The sequence below is a fragment of the Maylandia zebra genome, linkage group LG8 (genome assembly GCF_041146795.1).
Source record: "Maylandia zebra isolate NMK-2024a linkage group LG8, Mzebra_GT3a, whole genome shotgun sequence".
Classification (NCBI taxonomy): domain Eukaryota; kingdom Metazoa; phylum Chordata; class Actinopteri; order Cichliformes; family Cichlidae; genus Maylandia; species Maylandia zebra.
The window spans coordinates 7,454,162-7,467,069 of NC_135174.1; the positions used below are offsets into that span (position 1 = coordinate 7,454,162).

At 40.8% G+C, this 12,908-nt stretch overlaps 1 protein-coding gene across 2 annotated transcripts in view; it reads left to right on the top strand.

The window, feature by feature from the left end:
• The window catches only part of rab26 (RAB26, member RAS oncogene family), a 114,110-nt gene that overhangs the window by 17,601 nt on the left and 83,601 nt on the right, over positions 1-12,908 (top strand). The gene's annotated exons all lie outside the window — the stretch shown is intronic.

Below are 12,908 nucleotides of genomic sequence, written 5' to 3' on the forward strand. Positions count from 1 at the left end.
GAGTTCTAGTGTCTCTGCTTTTTGTCTCACTTAAGTTTCTCGGCATGATCACTCTGACACTCTCATACATCACACCAGCTCATACCGAAGGATAAGGAAAAGAGACTCACCAGCTGCCATTCGGGATCTGTCACTCACGAAGGAGCTCTTTGCTTTTTTTAATCAAATGCTTTCCACTTTGTCAGGTCTCCAGAAAACTATGTCATCTTCATCTATATTCAGTGAGTAGCCTCATCAACGCTAATCCCCACTCTGGGAATTTTAACCGCTCTGCCACCAGCTGGTCATCCAGAATCTTGAATAACTGGCGATGAAACAGACTTCGGGCAGAAAAGCTATTTTGTTGTCCTGTTTGACAGTAAATATGTAAAGATGTCCCATGTACAGTGATTTAATTGAATGGCTGCAGGATTTACTTTGAAACTGTGACAATAAGCACAGTTCAGTCAGTTGCAGTAAGAAAATAAAGAGTTCACAGCTGCTCTGGTGAGGCCACTTTGACTTGAGACATTGATTCATTATTCTCAAGCCTTTGAGAGTCCACTGCAGCTTTCCTCCTACAGACATAAAAGATTACTTCTAAAGCAGCTGCTTTATATTTATTTTTCTCAACTTTTATAAAGTTAAAAGTATTTGCAAAAGTGTGTTCTTCTCTAAGGTGTTTTTGCTCTTCTTCTGCTGACTGTCATCCAACTCATATGCATCTGGTAGTTTGTGCTCAGCTCTCATAATCCAGCAGCTTTTTACAGCGTGGAGGCACAATGCTTTTGGCATAGGTAACATATCATGCCCTCCTCATTATATCTAAGCCAGGTACGTTTTTTCAGACCTCGTGGGTCATAACTGACTCTGTGTCTGGGACTATTTTTAATAATATAAAATTAAAATTATGTAAACATAAGCTTTGTATTAATACACACTTAATGACTTGGCAACTTAACTCTCTTGCTCCTAGGCCAACTCTGATCCCCTCCTTCATGTTAGAACCTGATAAATTTAAAGCACCTGATCAGTAACACGACTGCCTGTAATAAAATCATCTGCAGCATTTCTCAGCATCACGAGCAACACCACCAACTTCCTTCTACATCGATAATTTTCAGTGGTTTATGTTCTGTTTATAATGTTGTTTTTCTTTGGCAGTGCGACGGCACTGTACCGCTATGTTGGTTTACCAATGAAATGTTGTCGTATATGCAAACGACAGGCACTGACTAAGCACAACCACAGACTGTGTGTTAAAAATGCAGTTGGTGGAAGTCCAGTTGTGAAGCTTGAAGCTGAGTGTTTTGTGCATTTTGATATTGTCAGTTGTTGAACTGACTGGGAGGCCATTTTCCTGTAGACTTCTATGATATCTAACTTCTTTGTGAAGCTAAGCACGTGACTAAAAATGTTCTCAGATGCACAGCGGTGGGAAATCTTGTCAGTATCTAGAAAGTCCTCAAAGTTGAAAGAAGACCCTACTGGCCACGAGAGAGAGATCATCTTAGAAATTCATCCCAGTGCAGGAATAACTACGAGAGTCACGCAACGTTTCATTTGCTCGCTGGCTTAGTGGAGCGGCAGCTTCAAAGAGCCTTTAGTTCTTCTGATCATGAAGTCAGAGGAACCACTGGACACTTTGTGTACAAACTCATAAATGAAGATTTTTGGGGGGAAGCTTTAACCATTTCTTACCTAAAAAGCACTTAAACATATTTTAAAACTACATCCTCTTCCTCACATACAAGGTCTTGAAAAATCAGGTCTATCTTAAAGACCTTATAGTACTGTATCATTAGAGCACTTTGCTCTCAGACTGTGAGCTTACATGAAAGTAAAATGGGAGGGAGAGCCTTCAGTTTTCATGGCCCCGCCCCTCCCTGAGCCTGATTCGTTGGAGCTTTCTTCCTGTTAAAAGGGTGTTTTTCTTTCCCACTGTCACCAAAGTGCTTGCTCATACGTGGTCATATGATTGCTGGAATTTTCCCTGTTGTATTATTGTAGGGTCTACCTTACAGTACAAAGCACCTTGAGGTGACTGTTCCTGTGATTTTGTGCCATATAAATAAAATTGAACTGAACTGAATACATTCATTCATTTTTATATATATTCATTTTTAAAATGAAACTAATTATTTATTGATATTTAATTTGTATTAAAATAAATTTCCAATATGGCAAAATTAAACGCTGTTTTAATTTTGTTAAAATGCTGATTAGTGCACTTTCTAAAAACAAAGATGATCATAGTTTTAATTTTATTCCGCAAAAACATCCACCACACAGCTTTCTGACTCTTGTACAGCTCTATTAAAACATCACATTTCTGTAAGTTGCCACAGAAATTAAAAAGAAAGAAAGAAAGAAAGAAAGAAAGAAAGAAAGAAATTATCCTTCCTTCCATAAACAAAACTGCCCGCTTCAATTAAACAGACTCACAGAATTGTACTGAGGAGTTTGGCTGCGAGGCTGGAGGCACTCATAATTGCTGAAGCGCTGAAACACACTGCTCATTCACTTTTCCCCATCCTCCTATTCTCTGCCACTTCAGGGATCCAAACTGGCAACTTTGATGCCCCTGCGAGTCTTTGTTTTTATTGGCTTTGCACAGCCTTGGCGCATGGATGTTCAAACGTGTTTTTATAAATAAATCTGAGAATAACTTTGCGAGGCCTAAGGCTGACCCTCGGGTTATTATTGTCACTGGTGGGAATGAAATTTATAATTAGAATTTTTTTTCTTATATTGTAAGGAGGTGGGAGTGGAAAATAAATCATAACAGTGGTGTTGCCATTTAATAAAAGCACTGAGTGGAATAGGATTACCTGGCACTTTCTGCGCTCTGAGATGACAGAGTGATTCTGAGTGAGGAATTGGTTTTGCTCGTGTGTGTGTGTGTGTGTTAGTGAATGAGTGCTAGGCGGCTAGACTCAAATTGCTAACGAACTCCATTTCAAACTCTGAGGAAAAATGTGTGTGTAATTTGTCATGAGAAGTAACAACACAGCTGTATTCACTTCTGTTCCCTCCATATGGATATTTATCTCATCTGAAGGCATCGCTACATGTCCACAGAGCACAATTTCACACTGCACTGCTTTCATTGGGTTTACACAGACACTACTCTTGCGGCTTATTTATGAAAACGGATACCAAGGCACTTAGAGACGAATGGCATTCAGTCAAATAAATTTTTTTTTGCATTGTTACGGAGATTAGCACACCTCAGAGTAACATAATTACATGCAAGTTCAATTTTTAAAAAATGAAGTGGTGTAAAAACTGCCAAAATCATCCCTCGGGGTGAGCGGTTTTAGTGCTGTTATCTTGGTGTGTTAAAACATGATGTGACAGGCGAGTGGTTCATCTAATTCTAAAACCAGAAACAGTTTGGTATTAACTAGGTGTTAGTCAATGAGCATATCCTGGATAATCCTCCTATCTCTAATCATAATTGCAATTTATACTTTTAATTTATCCTATATTTGTGGACAGAAACTTTGCATTGCCTTGAGGCAACTTTTGTTGTAATTTGACACTATATAAATAAAATAAAATTGAACTGAAAACTAGCGACTGAGGCCATAAATTCTTTAGGAGGGTCTAACATGGTCACAAATGGGCGTCATCCCGTAGATTTCTACAGAACTTTAAGTCTTTTTTTTAGTCGCCCCCTGCTGGCAAATAAAATAATGCAGGTTTAAGACACTTCGACGTGCCTTCAGTTTTCACTTTTAGTGACTTAAATGTACAATGGGGTACTAGGGCAACTTTAAGAAAGAAAAATGTTATTAATCATTTTAGGAACAATGTTGAAATTTCAAGATTACGGTTGAAATTGTAGTTTGAGCAAAGCTTTGGTGCAGAAAGCTGTTTCTGGTCAAAAGGAAAAAACACAAACTTGGAAGAGTTGGCTGGCTTTGTACAAAATGAAATGGGTGCCAATGATGTTGATGGTTATGCCCTTGCGCAACACAGAGGATACATGATGTTGATACATGATCACAAAACACTTGAAGAGACAGCTGATCAGGTTGTTTCACTCACTCATCTAGACAGGGCAGTTTTTCAGAGGGTATAGCAGCCATGGCAGTTTGCATTGAAACAACTGTAATCCCCACATTTCCACTTTTTTCTTGAAATTTCAACTTTATTCTCAAAATGATCAAATAATACATTTTTTTTTTAAATGTGGTAGTCAGTTTTTAGAGGGTTGAAACAACTTCTGAGGCAGCTGCTCACGTAAACTTTGTCCCAAGTGTTAATTGAGCTGTTACGTTGTATTCCATTTTAAACATTTTGCGTGTTACATCAGTATTCTTACCTGGTATTATTGTATTTTTAACAATAAATAAGTTATATTTTATGGCAAAATGATATATATATAATATAGCGCCTCTCTACTTAGTTGAGCACTTGAAGCACTCTATTACAAGTCTCATTCACCAAATCACACTCTCATAATCATACTGAAGGAGGCGGACTGGAGGAGTCGGAGATAGAGCTGCCGACCTTCCAGCCGATAGACGGCCTGCTGTACACAGCTACCCCTGCAAAAATAAAACTACTGTTACTCACAAATTAGACGCAGCATAATATTCTCCTTCAGAGAAGCACTGACTAAAAATGTTCTCAGATGCACAGCGGTGGGAAATCTTGTCAGTATCTAGAAAGTCCTCAAAGTTGAAAGAAGACCCTACTGGCCACGAGAGAGAGATCATCTTAGAAATTCATCCCAGTGCAGGAATAACTACGAGAGTCACGCAACGTTTCATTTGCTCGCTGGCTTAGTGGAGCGGCAGCTTCAAAGAGCCTTTAGTTCTTCTGATCATGAAGTCAGAGGAACCACTTTGTGTACAAACTCATAAATGAAGATTTTTGGGGGGAATGCTTTAACCTTCAAAACTTTATGTTTTTAGAACCATTTCTTACCTAAAAAGCATTTAAAAAGCTGGAATTTGCATTTTCATACATATTCATAGACTCTCAAGGCAAAATTTCTGGTTTTAAACTTGAGAAAAGCGAGTAAGCAGTATCATCAGATAGCAAACTCCCATTGAAGTGCTTTTTTGCAGCTGGTGGTATTTGTAAAAACTCACATCCACTGAATAACAACACATAAAATATACCATGGTTGGATTTAGAGTTACTGCTATGGGATGTTAAATAAAACCAGTGTATAATAACACATATTTAAATGTGATGAGTGAAGGTGAAGTGTCATCTTTTTTTCATGCCTGCCCTTTTCATGTCATAGCTCAGCGGCCTCATATTAAATTCTTATTAACGTGTTGGAAGGGGAAGACTGTACCCAGGTGATCAATTAATGTTTCTGCAAGACGTCTTCTCTGGAAATATTACAGCCACAGCTCCGCCTGTGTGTCCCATCTGCAGTGAATCAACCCTAATCCCATACGGTGACGTTTACAAATCATTGCTGTGCTGAAAGACGGCACCGGGGTTGTATTTCTTTTTTAAACGTAAAGGTGATTCTCAAGTTCCCGCGGCACACCATAAACAATCACACAACAGCACGAGCGGTTACTGCCTCAGCGATGGTCCTCTAAACACACTTTATACATCCACGGCTATATGTTTTTGCCTTAGTATTCATACATGATGTGTATTGAGAAGCTAAAACATTAGCCAACATTGAGTTTATAGACCATTAGCAGAGAAAATAGAGTATTGGTGGAAGCTAGAAAACTCTAATTGACATCCATATCTGCAGTACATGGTGACTATTTCACAATGTAAACATATGACATTATATAAAGCTTTTTCAAGACCACTGTAGTCAAAAGAAGATTGATTCCATTCATCTGGAGTGATGTACACTACTTACAAGGCAGTTTTTCTGGGACTGCTCTCAAAATACCTTGATGGAAACTGTGAGGCAGACAGAGGACACCTCCCTGCCCCTCCATGTGCATACATGGAAACCTGAAGGGACTGGACAAAAACAAGACCTAGCTCAAAAGTTGACTGGAGGCTAACTTATGTCCAATGACAGTGATGTTGAGGTAAGTTGATTAGGATTCCTAAACTTGTCACTAAGACACTTGACTTTAACATTAGCTAGCACAATGTTTGCTTATAATCAGCTTGTTTGATCATTGTTAGCTATCCGGAGACGTGAGGGTTGCATCGTAATTGCGATGACATCGTAATAAAAAAGGCATGTGCGTGCACGTTTTGGATTGTTAGAGCTGACTTCAGTTCAGTAGATGATGCTTGAAGGTGAGGAGGAAGAGGATAAGGTGGAACTGAGGAAGGAGAGACAGCAGTGGTGAAGGAGAAGGAAGACATAATGAGAAACAGAGGCAAATACAAATATTATAATATATTATTATAATATTAAATGATCATATATTTGAAAGATAGATTTTGAGCTTAAATTAACAGTAAGTTGTACTGTGTATGTGGCCTGTCACTAGCCACATACATAAAATACGATTAGCTGGAACAGCAATGTGTCATGGTCCCTGCCAGTGTTGGTCAAGTTACTTGAAAAAAGTAATCAGTAACTAATTACTGATTACTTCCCCCCAAAAGTAATCCCGTTACTTTACCGATTACTTATTTTCAAAAGTAATTAGTTACTTAGTTACTTAGTTACTTTTTAAAACACGATTTACAACCTGAATAGGTGATACAGCAATAGATCTTTCAGCACAATTCTATTTTTTCTGCATAATCCATCATATAAAATGCAATCAAATGAAAAAGTCTCTTTTTGAAACTAGTTTTATTAGTTTTAATCTTTTAACTTTACGCATGAAGCATCTTTAAATTATATGCAACATTCTCTGACTGCAAGAAATTTGTTTAACATTTAAACCTATTTTCTGCATATTCCAGCACATAAAATAAAATAGGTTTTTGTCTTTATACTCACTCAGAAAATACAGCAGAAAATACATAAAATCAAAGACTAGCAGTCCTGTTGCTCTATTGTTACCTGTATAGCAGGAGTGGGGCAGGCGGAGGTTTGCCCTGGTGCAGGTGTGTTGTAGCGGTCAGTGGAAGGATCTGGGAGTTTCACATTCCTGTGGCAGTGTACTGTCTGTGCTTGCTCGGAAGTTTAGGGTTTGTTTTTAGTTCAAACTCAAAGTAAGATCAGTACTTCTATGCTTTAAAGCTGCACGGTCATACTCTCTGCCGCACTCGTTATATTATCCATTGTTGATCTGCACACAGCTGTTGCCACGAATGTCGCATTCGCTTAACATCATTTTCATGAGACACTCTCGCAAAAAAAGTTTTAGTAACGCAGTAACGCAGCGTGCTTATGGGAAAGTAACAGTAATCTAATTACCTTTTTTGCAATAGTAATCCCTTACTTTACTCGTTACTTGAAAAAAGTAATCGGATTAACGCATTACTGCCCATCTCTGGTCCCTGCCCTCCCAGCATGTTGTCCGGTCTCTCTCCTTCTCTCTCTGTGTTGGACTCCGGGTCCCCACCCTGCTCACCTGTGGATCATCACCCACCTGGGCCTGATAAACAGTCACCATCTCCCTCTTCGGGCGGTGGCTGGCAGTCATTCGTTGCAGGATCATTGACCTACCTCGTTAGTGAAGCTTTCCGTGTTCTCCATGACTAGCTGATAATTGTGTGTTTCCCCGTGAACTGGTCGACCCTGGTGATTTATCTGTGGTGAGAGAGAGTTGTGTGGATTTCTCCCCTTCACCTTCTCTCCCTCTATATTAACCTCGTTAATAACATGTGAGTCTTGCTGAGTCCTGCTCGCCTGCTTAAGACATGACACAATGTCCACCTCGGCAATTGTATTCAAGATAGCCGGACAACATGACGGCTTCCACAAACTAGTGTTGAGTTTATGAGAACTCATCAGTTTGTTGGAAGACATCATTTCACACTAATCAGTGTATATTTATACAAGATTACTTTTTTCTTTTCAATTAAATAACCTCAAAACAATACTTGTACCTTTTAAGTGCACTGATGAAAAATACCATAGCTTTGAGAGCTAAAGAAGCTTGTTTATGTGACCTATGTGACTTCGTGATGAAGTCCATGATTCTGTGTAGCTTTTTTCTAGCTAAAATAAATCACTAAGACTTGAGCAGAAAAAAACTAGGCAATGTTTTTACAGTGTTTAAGGTTTCATAAACTGCACAAGTAGCAGGCTGAACCGTTGTTGTTGTAACAATCTGAGCCTTTTTGATTATCATATAATTTCATTCTATAATTAAATTTTAAGCCTTTTCTTTCTGAATAATTCGTTCAGTATTGCTTTTAAAATCTCCAGAATATGACGTTTTTCAGGGTTATGACCCTAAAATAACAGTATCAAGTAGTAGGATATTGGCTACTTGTGTGATGTTTGAATAGCAGCAGACACTGATTATAAGGAAGCGAACATCAAGCTTGAAGGATGACAAGAAAATGAAATATCAGTGCCTCTTTCTCTGTCAGATAATAAGATGTCTTCTTTTTCCCCTTTTTTCCAATTATATGGTCATGATTTAGCCATGAAGGAGAAAACAATGTTATTTCTGATATATCCGTGAATATACAACATCTTAAATTTTATGATTACACCCTGACATTCTGGTAAATAGTGGTTACAAACCTGTAAACATTCTCTGACAGACAGGAACAGCATGTCTGTATTCATAGCTTCTATTGGTGAGTCCAATTCAAGGACACGGGAAAAAGAACTAAAGGTATTTGATCAGCACAATAAGGACTGAAGCTGAAAGCTCTGACAAGTGCATCAGCCTACTGGCTGAAAATAGTTTGCTCTGTGTTGTAGCTATTTCCAGACACTCCACCAATCACTGCTTCTGAGTTCTGTGGCAGCATCCTATGTAGCCTTCCATTTATATTTTCTTGATGAACAACAGGGCACTTGCACCATCCTCAGCCATACGGCAAATTGAGTTTCAGTGGATCTGAGCAGTAACTGTAGTATCAAAAATACTCGGTCCAAGAAGAACTAAGCAATACAAATCATCTGTTGGTCCAGGCAGAAAAACTGCAGATAAAATAAAATATTATACATTAAAAAAAATCGATAATAGTTGTTTAATAATTAAATCTGTCAGGAAAATAAAAACTTCTACTGGTTCCAAAAATATAAATATGAAATTTGCAGCATTTTAATAAATGGTACATTCAATGTTGAATTTTTGACTGACAAAAGAAGTACTTTGGACAGCAATATTCTAAGTTAAGGTTGTAAAATCTTCAAAGTATCAGTAAACTATTCTTATAAGGACACTGTTTTTTAAATCTCGAGAGTTTTTACCAGGTTATATATAAAATACTAATGATTAACTGCACCCCAAGTTATCATTTACACTTAATGTAGAACGTTTATTCAGTCATTCTGCTAGTTAACGAGAGACACCCGGAATGGCTAACTGAAGGCCGGACGGTCCTGATCCCCAAGGACCCCAAGAAGGGACCGGTCCCCTCCAACTACCGACCAATAACCTGCCTCAGTACTACATGGAAGCTCCTGTCAGGCATCATATCGGCTAAGATGAACAGGCACATGGGTCAATACATGAGCGGGACACAGAAAGGAATTGGCAAGAATACCAGAGGTGCAAAACACCAGCTACTGGTAGACAGAACAATCAGCCGAGACTGCAAGACCAGACTGACCAACCTGTGCACTGCCTGGATTGATTACAAGAAGGCCTATGACTCAATGCCCCACAGCTGGATACTGGAATGCCTAGAATTGTACAAGATCAATGGGACCCTAAGAGCCTTCATCAGGAACTCAATGGGGATGTGGCGTACAACACTAGAGGCCAACTCCAAGCCCATAGCACAAGTTACCATCAAGTGCGGGATCTACCAAGGAGATGCTCTGTCCCCACTGCTGTTCTGCATAGGCCTGAACCCCCTCAGTGAGATCATTAACAAGACTGGCTACGGATACCGACTACGGAACGGAGCAGTTGTCAGCCACCTCCTGTACATGGATGACATCAAGCTGTATGCCAAGAGTGAACGAGACATCGATTCACTGATCCACACTACCAGGCTATACAGCAATGACATTGGAATGTCGTTCGGACTGGAGAAGTGTAGTCGGATGGTAACAAAGAGAGGGAAGGTAGTCAGAACTGAGGGGATTGAACTACCAGAAGGCAACATTGCAGACATAGAGGACAGTTACAAGTACCTGGGGATCCCGCAGGCAAATGGGAACCATGAAGAGGCCGCTAGAAAGGCTGCAACCACCAAGTACCTGCAGAGGGTCAGGCAAGTCCTGAGGAGTCAGCTGAATGGTAAGAACAAGATCCGGGCCATCAACACGTACGCCCTGCCCGTGATCAGGTACCCTGCTGGGGTAATAGGCTGGCCAAAGGAGGAGATAGAAGCCACTGACATAAAGACAAGAAAGCTCCTGACCATGCATGGAGGGTTTCACCCCAAGTCCAGCACCCTGAGGCTGTACGCTAAGCGGAAGGAAGGGGGTCGGGGACTGGTGAGTGTCAGCACCACAGTCCAGGATGAGACAAGGAACATCCAAGAATACATTGGGAAGATGGCCCCAACTGACCGAGTGCTCAGTGAATACCTCAGGCAGCAGAAACCCAAGAAAGAGGAGGGAGACGAGGAACCATCATGGAAGGACAGGCCCCTGCACGGTATGTACCACCGGCAGATAGAGGAGGTGGCTGATATCCAGAAATCCTACCAGTGGCTGGACAAAGCTGGACTGAAAGACAGCACAGAGGCACTAATCATGGCAGCACAAGAACAAGCTCTGAGTACAAGATCCATAGAGGCTGGGGTCTATCACACCAGGCAAGACCCCAGGTGCAGGCTGTGTAAAGATGCCCCAGAGACAATCCAGCACATAACAGCAGGGTGCAAGATGCTAGCAGGCAAGGCATACATGGAACGCCATAACCAAGTGGCCGGCATAGTGTACAGGAACATCTGTGCCGAGTATAACCTGGAAGTCCCGAGGTCAAAATGGGAGATGCCCCCAAGGGTGGTGGAGAATGACCGAGCTAAGATCCTGTGGGACTTCCAGATACAGACAGACAAAATGGTGGTGGCTAACCAACCGGACATAGTGGTGGTAGACAAACAGAAGAAGACGGCCGTAGTGATCGATGTAGCGGTTCCGAATGACAGCAATATCAGGAAGAAGGAACACGAGAAGCTGGAGAAATACCAAGGGCTCAGAGAAGAGCTCGAGAGGATGTGGAGGGTGAAGGTAACGGTGGTCCCCGTGGTAATCGGAGCACTAGGTGCGGTGACTCCCAAGCTAGGCGAGTGGCTCCAGCAGATCCCGGGAATAACATCGGAGATCTCTGTCCAGAAGAGCGCAGTCCTGGGAACAGCTAAGATACTGCGCAGGACCCTCAAGCTCCCAGGCCTCTGGTAGAGGACCCGAGCTTGAAGGATAAACCGCCCGCAGGGGCGTGCTGGGTGTTTTTTATATATATATATATATATATATATAAACTGCATAGAACACATTTACACAGTGCTATACACACGAGAGCAGAAAATAAAAAGGTCTCAGTGTTAGAGGAGAACTTTCTGAACTAATTTGGAAACAATTCATTTAATCATTTCAACTCTCAGTTAAGTCCACATTGAAAAAAAACTATCATAATTTTCAGTTCATTTTGTTGACTAGTGCTGTTGTACTTCTTTATCACAGTGTAACAGTGCTACTAATCCCAGAGAGTGAGGGATGACACCAGAACAGGATGAGTAGCAATGCATTATCCGCACACGCTAATTTTACACACATTTTCATGTATGCAGCGAAACACACACACACACACACAGATGGAAGAAAGAAAGCACCAACACACACGTGCACACGTTTGCTTTTTTAATCCGTCGTTTTTTCCTCTCTTCTCCACCCTTTGTGCCATTCTCTGACAAATGCACTACTCAGTAATCACAATAATCAAACTCCAGTTCCCGACAAAACAAAGGCGGAGTGGATGAAGTAAGGCGACAGCTACCAAGATGAGAATCTAATTTACTCCCCAGCTTTTGATTATGAGACGCACACTTTCTCCTCCTGAACATACGAGCTGAGGTGGGCTGCATCTAAAAAACAGCAGCCTTTAGAAAACTCCCTCATCATGGCCAAACCGCAGAGATACACAGTGACTATTCATCAAGCTGTCAGCCTCTACTTTCTTAACAATTTCAGAGCCTCAACAAAATGCTGCTGCATTATCACACAGTGCTCAGAAAAAACTTTAAAAGAGCTTGCACAGTGGCCTATGAATAAGGAAAGATAACACTTTGGCTTAAGCAGAAGTTTTAGAGCCTAGTGGGACTTATTGGAAGAACACGACATGCTCTAACAGGATTTCAGTCCTATTGTTTGGTAAAGCTATCATGTTTGGCTGAGGATTGAATGGTTTATTAGGGCATTACATGCTGCACACTTTCAAATTAGAATTTCTTTCGAGGCTGTTCTAATATTCAGACAGACAGGATTGGAACAGCACGTACGGATACCCTGGAGGAAAGGATTTCACGTAAGTTGTTTGAGGATGAATTCATGTTTGAAGTCTATTGAACAACACGACTGAGTGCATGTTAAGCCACTAGACTGCATCAGTATCTTTACATTTGCAACAACTATAATGGCAATGTGGAATGTGGAAGATTTCAGTGGCAGCTCTGCATTAAACCCTCTGAGGTCTAAATTTTCTACGTCCAGAACCAACCAACCCTTATTCTTATTCCCAAGGATCAAGGCGATCTAATTGTTTTTGTATACTTTATTAATCCCCTGTAGGGGGAGGATTGTCTTTCATGTCTGTTATCCTGTCTTCCTTCTCTCACCCCAACTTGTCATGGCAGATGGCCCCGCCCCTCCCTGTGCCTGATTCCACTGGAGGTTTCTTCCTGTTAAAAGGGAGTTTTTCCTTCCCACTGTTGCCAAAGTG